Consider the following 14,730-nt stretch of genomic DNA (forward strand, 5'->3'; position numbering starts at 1 on the left):
GGGGAAGGACTAAAAGGTACAGCCCAAAACTGTTCCTTTCCCGAATTCAGATTAATACACTAGTCCATAATGTAGGTTGTGTTTCATTCACTTGTAAATTTGTGTTCAATTTTCAGTGTAAACTTTTAAAAACAAGAAATTTTGAATTTATATCGCTGAAAAACAAATCAATGAACAAAATCACACTCACTAAACACTTTTAAACTATAAAATAATGAGTGATTCAAAAAAAAATTGGTACAGTACAATGCGTTTTTCAGATTTTACATGAATTAGATCATATCTTATTCGTGGTGTGAGTGAACTATTGACTTGCATGATCTTTACTGAGGCTTTTAGTAAGTCTAGTGACTCTTCCATCATCGAAGCAGTACAAAAATGGAAAAGGATTTTGATGCTGTTTGTAGTTATAAAATGATAATAATACTTCATCATGCGCCATGATAGAGTTCTATGGAGGATTTTATCTGAGTACACGAAATAAAAAGAGCATAAAGGACTATTAGCGTGGTGGAAAAACTCTCAGCAATGTGCTGTTTGGAGGACTGGTGCTGAAGGCAATATATTGTGTTGATGGTTCACAAAGATAAGAGCAGAACCCTCAATGTGCTCTAATGCGTTCCACAGGAAAAGCAGAAATTGTATTGGACTGGAGTAGTTCACGAGCGGAACGGATAACCGCAAATTTATGTATGCAGCTATTTTCTTCGACAAAGAGGCTCACGTTAAAGCTCAATTTGGAAAAGTGGCTTGCCTTGTTCAGTAGATATATTTCAGTGGTGCTTTAATAAGTTTTCACCCGCTATCATTATTCTGTTACGCCACAAACGACAAGAAATGATGGATCATAGTGGTTGGATAACTCAATTGCTGATACTTTATTACAAACAGTGCTCTTTGGAATTCAGTCGATTATTAGTCCTGAGCTGGTTTCAAACGTGAGATCTATCAAGAGGGTGGGATTAATGAGTTATAGAAGTTGATGGTTCCATATTCTACATCATGAGAGATACTACAACATATAGATGGGTTGTATTTGTAGCAGGTAATATAATTAAAAGTTACCTTTGCTCTCAATGTAAGTAGTTATCACCAAATGAGAGAAAAGTTTCACGAATCTATACTTGAATTAGTTCAATTTTCTTAGGTGGATATTTCAGAAAATCAAGTCAGCACACCATGACAATCAATGATGAAGAAAATTATCTGGGCATTTTTGTTCCCAGACAGTAAATTTATGGTTGTCATTTTTAACCTGAATTCTCAAGAAGTTGAGGATGATAAAAATGAAGACTACCTTCATAGTTCAAATGCTCTGAATAAATTGGCTTATTGTAAAAAGTATGATATCAATCATCACTTTAATTAGTGTGATCAGTTGATTTTCAAGAATATTTTCAGACGCTAAAACAGGTATAGGCAAGGGCTCCTCGAAAATAATTTGAATGGAACTGGAGAAATAAAAGTCAATGTTTATTGACTTCTAGTAGAGTAGCAATTCCTTGAATCCCATCTAAACTTGAAATAACTGGAGATTCACTAGCACACTACTTAGAACAGAGCAGCACAATAACCGTTTCCCTATTAATATATAGATGAAACAAGCAAGTGTCGGTGTCAAGAAGTGATAATGATTATAATTATTGTAATGTATTTTCCACAATACAAATTGTTCAATGTCTATTGAAGTTTGTAAAATGTTCAATAGGAAGGAAAACAGTTTGCTTATGAATTCGCAAGCAAAGAACTAGATAGAATAACAAAATAACCTTCAATAAAATTCTTGGGAACAGAATCTAATGGAAGGGAACAGTATCTGTATCAAGTGCCGGTATTTGTATTCCACTGTATTTGGACGATAAGCAAGAACGCTATTTGCTAGTGAGCCTTTACTAGGTAGACGGAACCAAAAGGAATACATTTGGCGGCGCATGTATAATACGCAACATCTGCCTCCAGTGGAGGCCGAATAACGTATAACGGAATGCGAATACATGCATATCTTCAGCGAAGCGCATCTCTCAAACAGCCGAGCCGAATAATGATTGCTCTTCCATCCCGGAAGCGGAAACATCACTGCTTCACAGCAATAACAAGTGATACAGCAAGAGACAGCAGGAGAAGGCGCATTCTCCAAGTTTACCGAACAATAAGTTTCTGAGATCTGTGATGGACCAATTTCGGAAGACGCCAGGATGAAAGCTGCTTGTCAAATAATAGTCATATTATGATTGTGTGGAAATTTTAACAAGTTGTCTGTGATCATCATACAACAAATTAGTCACAACTTCAATAAAATCATAAACCAGGAACTCATCGATTCTACTATAAACTAAGAGCTACTGGAGCTGAAAAATGCTTTGTAAAATATGTATGAATCCTCTACAACATGACATTTTTGTTCATAATCTGCACACAATATAGCATACACTATTGTTGAGATCATGCCGGTATATGGCTTACATTAAAGTTAGATCATAAGGAATTTAATAGTAAGAGTAGTAGGAAAATAGTAAAATCCAGATTGGTAACAGAAACAAGATTAAGGAATTGCAGTTCTAGTCTGTTGAATATTGACTGGTCTTTTCTATTCAGTAGGCCTATAAGTGATGTTAACCTGGCTTTTAATGAAGTCTTGAAATGTGTATTGTCAGTTTTCAATGAGAAATGTTCAATTGTTTCTAGATCAGTGAAGGCTGGTAAGTTTAAGAAAAATAGATGGTTTAATCAGGATCTTGGTAATATGAGAGCTGTATTGATATTATATTATAATAGGTGGAAATCGACAAGTAGGGAGGGGGATAAGAAGAATTTAAAAAAAATATAAGAAATTGTATGCCTCTGCAATAACAAAGGCAAAAATAGAGGCGAATGATCTGTTAATTGAGGACTCTAGAAACAAGTGTAGAGTGGCATGGAATATTGTCAAGAGTGAGCAGTGTAAGAGAGCATCAAAGAAAATTTCTATTTCTGCAGAGGCTTTTAACAGTTATTTCATAAACTCAAGCATTCAGACAAATAATGGGGAAGTTGATGGTGTACCCAGTCATCTTGAGCTACTTGAAAACTTTGTATGGGAACGAAGTGAGCGGGAAGACAATTTTCATTTACGACAGATAGATTCTTCCACCGTTAGGACAATTGCTATGCAGTTGAGTTCATCACGGACTGCAGATGTGTATGATCTATCTAATTATGTTATCAAGCACATTATTGATGCAATACTGCTTCCTCTCACTCATTTAATAAACCTGATTTTTGTAACTGGGGTTTTCCCAGACTCTCTGAAATTGACAAAGATAATCCCTGTTTTTAAAAAGGGGGACCACAGTAAACCAGAGTGCTACAGACCCATTGCCATAGTTCCTATTGTAAGCAAAATCATTGAAATGTGTGTATCGATTCAGCTTTATGAGTATTTTACATGTAAGGGTTTATTGTATTGCCATCAATATGGGGTTAGACCAAAGCATTCCACAGTGATGGCTATTGAATTTGTAGTAAATGAAATACTGAAAGGCTTTGAAAATAAATTAGTAACTGGTGCGAAATTGATAGATTTGAGTCGGGCTTTTGAGAGTATCCACCATGGAAAATTGTTGGATAAGTTAAACTTCTATGGTGTTAAAAATAAGGAACTTAAACTTATCCAATCATACCTAATCAATAGGAAACAGAAAGTTGTGGTCGCTGACACCTCGGAAAATTCTCAATATAAGGAAGTACTAGCAGGTGTTCCTCAAGGCTTCGTACTTGGACCGTTTCTGTTTCTGATTTTTATGAATGACCTTCAGTCCAATGTTCACACTTTACCTGTGCTCTATGCAGACGATACCACTTTGATTAATTCTAATGTAAGTAGGAGGGTTGTACGGAATATGCTGAACCAATCCTACGTTGATGCAAAGCAATGGTTCACCTCAAACGACTTGTGCATTAATGAGAGCAAGACAGAACAAATATTCTTCTCACTCAATAATAATGTATTAGCAGATGTTGGTGTCACCTCTGTTAAGCTATTGGGTATGAACTTGGATTCAAAGCTTGATTGGCATGTGCATATCACTGAACTATGTAAGAGACTGGCTAGAGTTACATTTTTGCTCCGTAAATTAAAATTCTGCGTTAGCCATCAAGTTTTAAAAACCACTTATTTTGGATTGTTCCATTCTATTCTATCATATGGTGTTTACCTTTGGGGAAACTCAACCCATAGCATCAGGGCATTTTTGTGGCAGAAAAAAGCGATAAGAATCATAAGTAACCTTGGTGTTGGGGATTCATGCAGAGAAGCTTTTAGACAGCTGAATATTATGACCCTACCGGCACTTTTCATTTATCAAAATCTGTTACAGGTGAGACAAAAAATTTCCAGTTTTGATACCCAGTCAAATACCCACAATTTCAATACTAGGAATAGGGAGAATTTAACAGTGCCTCACGTTCGACTGAGGAAAACATACAAAAGCCATTATTTCCAGCAAATAAAACTATTCAACAGGCTGCCACTAGAAATTAGAGCGCTTCCAGTTGGTCGTTTCAGGATGGTCGTTAGCAAGTGGGTTACATCTAAGTCCTTCTATACAGTGATAGAGTTTCTTGAAGGTGATATTGTTATTAATGTCTAGCAGAGTAGAGTTTGTATAAGAATTTTTCATAAAATAAGCATATTGTGATAATGTTACACTTGTGGTACAGTGTTGAGTGTTTTAGTTAGTTTTGTGTTTTGTTTTATTGTTTGATTATATTCGGTTGATTCAGTTGTTGGTTGTATTGTCACTTGGTAATCTTTTGTTTGTATTGTGATTTCCGCCAGTGATATGATTATGTTATTTTTATTGTACTGTTTGTATTGTGACTTTTGCCTATTACTGCACTGTATATGTTTATTGGCAATAAAAAAATATCTTATCTGACCCCACTCGCTACATCCACTTAGACCTGTTCCAATATCCAGCTTAATTCAATTATTCAATGATCGTATTCGATCGGTTCTTGATGATATAGAACGTATCAGAAACAATAATTGACAGGCTTAAGAAATAATCGAACTCAGAAAGCGAATTAACAAAACTGAAATATATTACAATAAAATATGTGATCATACAGTGCAGATTCAGGATTTGATTTACAGGTTGATAATAATTTGGCATTAACAGAATAGTTAAAAAACTTCTTGTGCTTGCATGATACCATGCGTGATTCAACAGAATTTTACGATTGATAAAATTGAACAATTTTGAAAAAATAGTGAAAAAATGAATTATAAAATATTTTTAAAAATTGCTCGGGGTCGTGGTTCAGGCAGCGGAGGATAGTTAATCAACTACAAATTCTTATAAATTCAATATGAATAAATTCTAGGCTCTTAAATGCTAAAGCGCTTGTCGGCGTGGCCAATAATTTAACGAAGAAAAAATTTATGTTTCTGCACTGAAATATTTTCGAAGCGTAGATTGGGGCCCCTTATGACTTATAACTCACGTGAACTTCCTTGGCGGTCGTGGTTTTCTTCTTTAGATCAAAAATCGTTTGATCGGCGGCAATCAGGCTTCAATTTCAGCACGTGGGAAATTTTAATTTAAATATCTCCTTCACCGAATTAATTAAGGGATAATTACTTTAAGCTTTTAAATTTATCGATTGATGAAAACAGAAATTTATAAATAACAAATAGATTGGCCTAAAATATCGGCTCACAAATAGAACATTTAAAAATCGAACAAGAAATTTTACAAATAGGTCTTTGGTAACTATGAAAGAGATCTACACGGTAAGGATTTCAAAAGGGAAGTGCTGCTGTTTTCTCTAAGCTTTTAGGCTAGACCTTGCTTCTCAGAATCTCAATGTAATAATTTGCATAAAAATTTGCCATTGGTAGAACGCTTGTGACGTAAACATGACGTCAGTGGCAAGCAGTAGAATACAATTCCTTTAATTACAATAATAATTTAATTATGTAATTCTTAAAACTGCTTAATCTTATAGACATAGTTCCTCTCATACAATGTACACGTGCTAGTGTAACTGATAAGGCAGGGTTGGTGTCTGATAATAGATTAACATGTGTTGCTTTCAAACGATCACTGTCTTGGTGCTATTTCTATGCACTGTGATTGGTTTAGACCTACCAAGAGATTTAATTACCATGTGGTTCAGTTGAATTAAATTATTAATAAATTAATATTCTTGTACAATTTTCATTAGGTTTGAGATTATTATAATTAATTTCTGCCATTTTATCAATAATAGAATTTCATGCTATGACCTATTTAGTTACAATAAGACCCGACATATAATATAATTTCTTAAATAATAAATAATTTCAACGATAACACATACATTTTATTTTTTTTATTTGAAATTCTTGATCCTTTATGGATAGTTTTGTAATTTTTAGGAATGATATTTTACCTTGCATGAGAACCGGTATGATATTTGACAATGCTTTGAATCAGTCAGCTGCGTTCGAACTGTTTTAAAAACATCTGATCGATAGTAAACAAGTGTAACCTCAAAATCGGTGAACGATTCATAAATAATTTGTGCTTTATTCGCAAAGTAATTATAATTTTATTGAATAATTTTCCTAGAAAAATATTCAGTACAGAACGGTACTCTTATCAAATATACAGTTATTGATAAGTAAGCTTTATCGCTCGGTCGCTAACTATTCGTTTAGCAAATTCCTTCATTTTAAAAGGTAATCACAATTTTTCTCTCTTTTCATGAGATCTATTTGAAAGATTCATCACACAAAAGCCCCCAGGATATTTTAAATAGGTAATTGGGAGACGAGTCGAAACAATGACTATTTGAAAAATCCGATATTGTGATGAATACACTATTTCATCTCCTTACTTCTACGAAAACTCAACACTTAACACTAAAAACAATATATCGTGCACTTTTGGCTACGAGAAAATAAATAATTGATTGTTCCTTCATTGGATACAATCGAAATACAATAATTAATGAGGTCTCTTTGGATCCTTCATTAAAACAACTCCACAACTTTCATTCACGGGTGGCTTATGAGCAGACCCATAACTATAACAAATATACAAGATTTCACATATTACTTCTTAAGATTTGAATAGTATTTGCAACAATATAGACTTTCATCATTTTTTCATAGTTATTATAGGTTTCGACTCTTTGGTTGGCTTTTACATAAATGGGTGAGAGTGTGATTTTATTTCGGTGACTTGACAATCGTCTACCGTTTGACTCGAGCAATTTCTTATTTGCGCTTAGTACGTTGCGTACAAACAGGATTACACTTGAAATGGCTTTCTTGATTTTTATCAATGTTGGTTACAAATATTAAGTCCTTAAGATTACATTTATCAATTTGAATTTCAATTCATGATCTTTTGATGCAACAGTAATAAATTTCACATTTAAAGGTAAGAATTTCATTTTCTTTGGAGTTTTTAGAGATACATTCATATATGACATAGAACATGCGCATTTCGTGCAAATTAACATAAATATATATTTTTGGTTGCGTTTTTGCTTATAATTTCACATTAAATAATATGTTACATTAATAATTGAATAACGATATTGCTTGGATTCTATTAATATTGACTCTAGGATTTCGTACACATTGGTTGGTGGGACGAAGAAAATTATCGAACAGGCTTTGGTTCTGAATAGATTTTTTCTATCGATTCTGTATTTCGAGGTTATATTTACGCATTTTTTCAAATAAACTTTGTTTATTTTCTTTCCTCCTATTCACTACTAATTTCATGTTATTTCTAATTTATAATTATTTTCTGTGGATAATACAATTTTTGTTTTTGTTTTCCAGTTGGGCGGATATAACTAGGCGATTGTTTCTGTGATGATTGTAACATGAGGCAGATGGCTTGATCAGGTTGGTAATTTTTAGAGTTGTTTTGTAGTTTTATTTTCTTCTGTTATTAAAGTTGATTTCGGTTTCTTCATTTGAAGTGAATTAATAATATTTCCTTATTGGCTGAGATGCGGCGAAGTTTAGGCTATGTTGATTAGGCTGCAGTAGAAAGATGCTAGTATGCAAAGATGTGATTCGATGTGTAGGCTGTGATTATAAAGTGTTTGATAATTGATATAATCCACGAACGTAGCTTCCAGTTGATTAAAAGATTATTATTTCCTCCTTAAGCCCCCATCTAAATTTGATTTCTGATTTATTTCAAGTTCCAATTCCGATTTGCAACTATCCGTTTTATTAAAACTTGGCTTAAAACGAATGTGCCGGTGGTGTAAATCACTTCTTACATACGTGTTTCCTCTTTGTCGGCCGGTAACATGCAGTTTAATCTTTTTAAACCTTACATGCCGGTGGTGTGTGTGGATTCTTGTTGATAATATTTTCCTTTTTTGCATGCCGGTGTACAGTCTACTTGATTTTAACCGGACATGACTGCGGTGATTGTAGGTCCTTCCTGATACCGTCTTCCTTTTTTCTTGCATGCTGGTAGGAAGCTTGATGTACGATTTTAGCCTAACATGACGGCGGTGTAGATAGGTTCTTCTTGACATTATTTTTCTTTTCCGTGGAGCTGCTATTTCACTTGGATGTTGTTTTGATTTATAGGTTTTTACTTTCAGTTGTGATTTTGATTTGTTGTAGATTTCTGTTTTACTTCTATTGTTGTGTGAACGATCTCCGTGAATGCTGGGTTTATATGTTGCAGGCGCTGTCCTCGGTGGATGGACGGTGATGTGGGCGGTCGGCGGTCCAGGCTGCTCTTCAACATGGTGGGCAACGTCCTTGGACTCCTGGCGTCCGGCGCGCGGTGGTACGAGCTGTCCCTCTATGCCATGGATGTCGTCCTCGTCCTGGCGGGTGATGTCGGCTGGTCCCTCTCGGCGTTCTGCGGGGTGCGGCGCGACTTCAATCTGACATTCTCGGTGGTTGGTTTTCTATACATGTGTTATGTTCGCTTGTTTGTTTGACTTTAACCACCTTTATTGTATCCTTCTCCACATGTATATGTTTCTTAATGCTGACTTCGACGCTGATTTTTCCCATATGCATATCTTCAGATATCCTATCCAATCGGTTATTTGTTTCTAAAATTGATTTATCCAGACACTCAGCTAATTTTTTGATGGTGTTATCGGTATCATGGAATGCTTTGTCCATCCGCTGACTCAATTTCTCCAAACCCTGTTCGTTTACCTTCTTTACTTCTTGAACTTCCTTTTTTAGTTCTTCCTTTGTTTGCTTGTTGTCCTTCTTTATTTCTTGGATTTCCTTCTTTAACTCTTCCTTTGTTGCTGAAGAACTTTGTTTTATTGCTTCATTTGTTTGTTTGTTTCCTTTCTCTATCTTACTGGTTATTGCTTCCAGGAAGGCGTCCATATCCAGTGCGGGAGCGGGCATACATCTAACGGTCACCTGCTGGTTTTTTATCCGAGCAACGGTACGAGAAATGGGAGTTCCTGTCTCGGGGGCGTCGTCGTCCGTATGCTCTCCCGATGTTTCATCCTCCGGCTCTTGGGCTGCCGACGGATCTTCCACTAGGATGCAGCTCTCCTCCACCTGTGTCGAAGATAAATCATCCAGTACATTGGGATGGAAATCAGCGGCTGCGGTGATGGATGCGGATGGCGGCGAACAATCGGGTGAGATGTCCTCGGTGTCCGACAGACTTGGATTGACCTGGTCGTTTCCTGCCATGGTTTGTGAGAAAATAATGCGACGAACGTGTGCGGTGAATAAAAAGCGTGAAAGTGTTGACGTGATATATAAAATAATTAATAAGAAATCCAATAGAAATTGTTATAGCTTCGTAGTGAGTGAAATACAGAAAAAGTGGTTTAGCAATGTGTTCAGTGATAAAATGAGTCAAGTTAGCAATATCGTTAACATAAAAATGACACGAACATACAGGATACACAGTGAACACTTATGCGGTAATACAGGTACGCCTCTTATAATTTATTATTACTATTATTATAAATATCTTACTTTTATAATTTCTTGCCGCAATTCTATATATAGGCTAGTGTTCTTTGCAAAATTTTATATAAAAGCAGTGATACTCTGCTTAAATTATTCCGCAATATATCCGTGATTTAATTTTACTTCCCTCTTTATGCTTTAAAAATTTTAAAAATGTAAATAACTTCAATCCTCTTTTCTGTAAATATTTATAATTGTTTCAATATAGACCTAATATTCTTCAAATAATATGACCTTTCTTATGGTGTTTCTTAAACCTATGACTTATAGTATGACCAATTTTCGAATAACAAGATAATAAAATTCTGAGTTCGATTTTTTCTCTAAAAATTCATCAATCGATAAATTTCTTTTCCGTTCAAAAATTGGGTATGGTACGTCTTGTTATTTTATATAACAGTGAACAGTTAATATTAAATTTGAAGAAATTCACAACCATGAATTTTTCAAAAAAAAAAAAAAAATTTTCCCGTTGTCAGCGCTATAGTATACTGAGCAACTAAATAATCCTCGCAGTCGATTATCCGCCTCTTCAATGCCTATCACTGTTGGGCGCCAAATCATGTAGTGCTGAATCTAAATGCCTCACGTTGGGCCGGCAAATCATGTAAAGCGGTATTTGATGGCTTCACACATGTAGGGTGAATCTTGTACTAAGTCAATGGTGTAGCGGCTATGAATTTTGTAATTGCGTGCGTGGACGCTGAGTGAACACCAGACTGATTGACTCACTACAAGACTCAATACAATTGTCGGAATCGCGGGAGGCCTAAACGCTCGCTCACCCTTGATTCCTCTAATGACAATTGTATAATGATGAAATTTTTATAAGTAGTGTAGCGATCGCTAAACACTGAATACGGATACCTTAAAATTATTACCTGTGAAGAATGAGCATACAAAATCATACAGGTCGAGCAAAAATCCCGATGTAGATAATTTACGGGACTGCGTCTCTAATAAGTTCTGAAGGATTAAAAATACGGTATTTGAACCAAATATCGTTCAGAATATATTTCGAGATCAGAGTCTTGTCGGGTTTTAAGCTCTATTGTAGGAATTTATATGATCTATGGCTGCCACTGCTGTGCAATTGATGAGTTCGCTCCAAATTCGAGGTAGGTAACAGATAAAAGCTGATATATGAGCAGGTAAGGACAAAGAATAAATATCTCGATCTGACCCCACTCGCTACATCCACTTAGACCTGTTCCAATATCCAGCTCAATTCAATTATTCCAATGATCGTATTCGATCGGTTCTTGATGATATAGAACGTATCAGACACAATAATTGACAGGCTTAAGAAATAATCGAACTCAGAAAGCGAATTAACAAAACTGAAATATATTACAATAAAATATGTGATCATACAGTGCAGATTCAGAATTTGATTTACAGGTTGATAATAATTTGGCATTAACAGAATAGTTAAAAAATTTCTTGTGCTTGCATGATACCATGCGTGATTCAACAGAATTTTACGATTGATAAAATTGAACAATTTTGAAAAAATAGTGAAAAAATGAATTATAAAATATTTTTTAAAAATGCTCGGGGTCGTGGTTCAGGCAGCGGAGGATAGTTAATCAACTACAAATTCTTATAAATTAAATATGAATAAATTCTAGGCTCTTAAATGCTAAAGCGCTTGTCGGCGTGGCCAATAATTTAACGAAGAAAAATTTATGTTTCTGCACTGAAATATTTTCGAAGCGTAGATTGGGGCCCCTTATGACTTATAACTCACGTGAACTTCCTTGGCGGTCGTGGTTTTCTTCTTTAGATCAAAAATCGTTTGATCGGCGGCAATCCAGGCTTTGGTTTCAGCACGTGGGGAATTTTAATTTAAATATCTCCTTCACCGAATTAATTAAGGGATAATTTACTTTAAGCTTTTAAATTTATCGATTGATGAAAACAGAAATTTATAAATAACAAATAGATTGGCCTAAAATATCGGCTCACAAATAGAACATTTAAAAATCGAACAAGAAATTTTACAAATAGGTCTTTGGTAACTATGAAAGAGATCTACACGGTAAGGATTTCAAAAGGGAAGTGCTGCTGTTTTCTCTAAGCTTTTAGGCTAGACCTTGCTTCTCAGAATCTCAATGTAATAATTTGCATAAAAATTTGCCATTGGTAGAACGCTTGTGACGTAAACATGACGTCAGTGGCAAGCAGTAGAATACAATTCCTTTAATTACAATAATAATTTAATTTATGTAATTCTTAAAACTGCTTAATCTTATAGACATAGTTCCTCTCATACAATGTACACGTGCTAGTGTAACTGATAAGGCAGGGTTGGTGTCTGATAATAGATTAACATGTGTTGCTTTCAAACGATCACCGTCTTGGTGCTATTTCTATGCACTGTGATTGGTTTAGACCTACCAAAGAGATTTAATTACCATGTGGTTCAGTTGAATAAATTATTAATAAATTAATATTCTTGTACAATTTTCATTAGGTTTGAGATTATTATAATTAATTTCTGCCATTTTATCAATAATAGAATTTCATGCTATGACCTATTTAGTTACAATAAGACCCGACGCATAATACAATTTCTTAAATAATAAATAATTTCAACGATAACACATACATTTTATTTTTTATTTGAAATTCTTGATCCTTTATTGATAGTTTTATAATTTTTAGGAATGATATTTTACCTTGCATGAGAACCGGTATGATATTTGACAATGCTTTGAATCAGTCAGCTGCGTTCGAACTGTTTTAAAAACATCTGATCGATAGTAAACAAGTGTAACCTCAAAATCGGTGAGCGATTCATAAATAATTTGTGCTTTATTCGCAAAATAATTATAATTTTATTGAATAATTTTCCTAGAAAAATATTCAGTACAGAACGGTACTCTATCAAATATACAGTTATTGATAAGTAAGCTTTATCGCTCGGTCGCTAACTATTCCTTTAGCAAATTCCTTCATTTTAAAAGGTAATCACAATTTTTCTCTCTTTTCATGAGATCTATTTGAAAGATTCATCACAATGCTTATTGGCAATAAAAAAATATCTTATCTTATCCCTGGGAAAACTCGCTGAACGACATTAAAAGGATAATTCATCCTTGGAAAAACAGCTGAGACTCTCGTCATCTGTGGATAATAAAAAAGTGAGTGACCGTGTGCGTCTGTGGAAAATCATAATATCTCATCCCGAAATTCATAAGCTGACGTATAGCCAGCTGTAAAATTTAAATACGACCTTTAAGATGAACAAACCTTAAGGGTTTGAAAGGTCGAATTATTCATAATTGATGAAAAATAATAATCATATTAAAAATAAATCTTATTTTCGCGATGTTTTCAAATTCATCATATTTTTCAAAGTTAATCATTATTTTACAGTTTTAAGTGATTAGTGAGTGTTATTTTGTAATTCAATTTTGTCTGTGAACAATCTAAATTGGAACTTTTCTGATTCCAAATTCTTGGACTGAAAATTAGACCTAAATCCAAATGTATGGAACATAATATACTTTTTGAACTATTTGTAGTGTATAAATCGAAATTCGGGGAAGAAACAGTTTTGGGCTGTGCCAGTTAATCCTTCCCCAATCATTTCAAAGAATTGTGTTCTGTTTATCAATAAATAAATAACAAACAAAGCTCGGTGTCCCGATATTACTTAGTATATTTTCACAGGAAAACTGAGAATGTGGTTTCTAATTTTTAGCACTATCCGATGATGACATTTTTCAGCAAAATAGTAGTGTGTAGAGCTGAGCTTTTAAAGCAAAACTAACTACTTTTAAGCAACAATATTCAGCTAGCTTATCCCAGAATGCTTTAATGATTATGTATGAACAAAACTATTTGTACACTTGTCAATTCACTATTACCAACTGCCAGTTGAGCCAACGTGACAACACAATATATCCCAATAGTGAACCGCAAAGAAAAACTACCACATTATTGCTCCATGCAAAAGGGACTTCAGTCCTGGACTGAAGCCCTTTCTGTATGGAACGGTGAAATGAAAGTCATTTTTGTACGGTAAAGAGGCGTTGGACTGAAGCCTTTATAGCATGGAAACATGTAGTTACCCTCAGAGAATACGATTCTGACACTAACTCGTTTTATGAAAAAATTGGACTGAAGCCCTTTTTGCATGGACCGATTCGTATAAATTTAATGTTCCTAATCCAGAGTTGACATTTTCTCGCAATATCAGCCCTATAATTCTCATGGATCATTGACCGAGCGAAGTGGGGTCTAAGATTCAAGTCTACGGTTTGGCATTTCTCTTAATGTTTAAATGTTTATATGTTGCGCATTCACGGCAAAACGCGCTTATTATTGATTTCCATGAAATTTGACAGGTATGATCCTTTTTAAATTGCGCGTCGACGTATATACAAGGTTTTTAGAAATTTTGTATTTCAAGGATATATAAAAGGACAAAGGAGCCTCCTTAATACGCCATATTAGAGTAAAAATCAGACTATAGAATTATTCATCATAAATCAGCTGTCGAGTTGATTATAAATTGCATGCCATGACGCATGCAATTCAATATCTCAATGTAACTTGGTAAAAAATCAGCTTCTGTGTAGACTATAAATTGCATGCCTCATTGAACGTAATTTTTATGCACTATTAAATGAACTATTGATTGCGTGAAATAACGCATGCGATTAATAACTAAAATAACATAGTATTGTCTCTCGAACATTCTCTGCTTTGAACTCGGGCTGTCCTGTATGCTAGTATGTCACACCGATATCTCGCCG

At 34.5% G+C, this 14,730-nt stretch overlaps 1 protein-coding gene across 3 annotated transcripts in view; it reads right to left on the reverse strand.

The window, feature by feature from the left end:
* The window catches only part of LOC111059567 (neural cell adhesion molecule 2), a 374,852-nt gene that overhangs the window by 109,840 nt on the left and 250,282 nt on the right, over positions 1-14,730 (reverse strand). The gene's annotated exons all lie outside the window — the stretch shown is intronic.

Source organism: Nilaparvata lugens, chromosome 5 (assembly GCF_014356525.2).
Source record: "Nilaparvata lugens isolate BPH chromosome 5, ASM1435652v1, whole genome shotgun sequence".
Classification (NCBI taxonomy): Eukaryota; Metazoa; Arthropoda; class Insecta; order Hemiptera; family Delphacidae; genus Nilaparvata; species Nilaparvata lugens.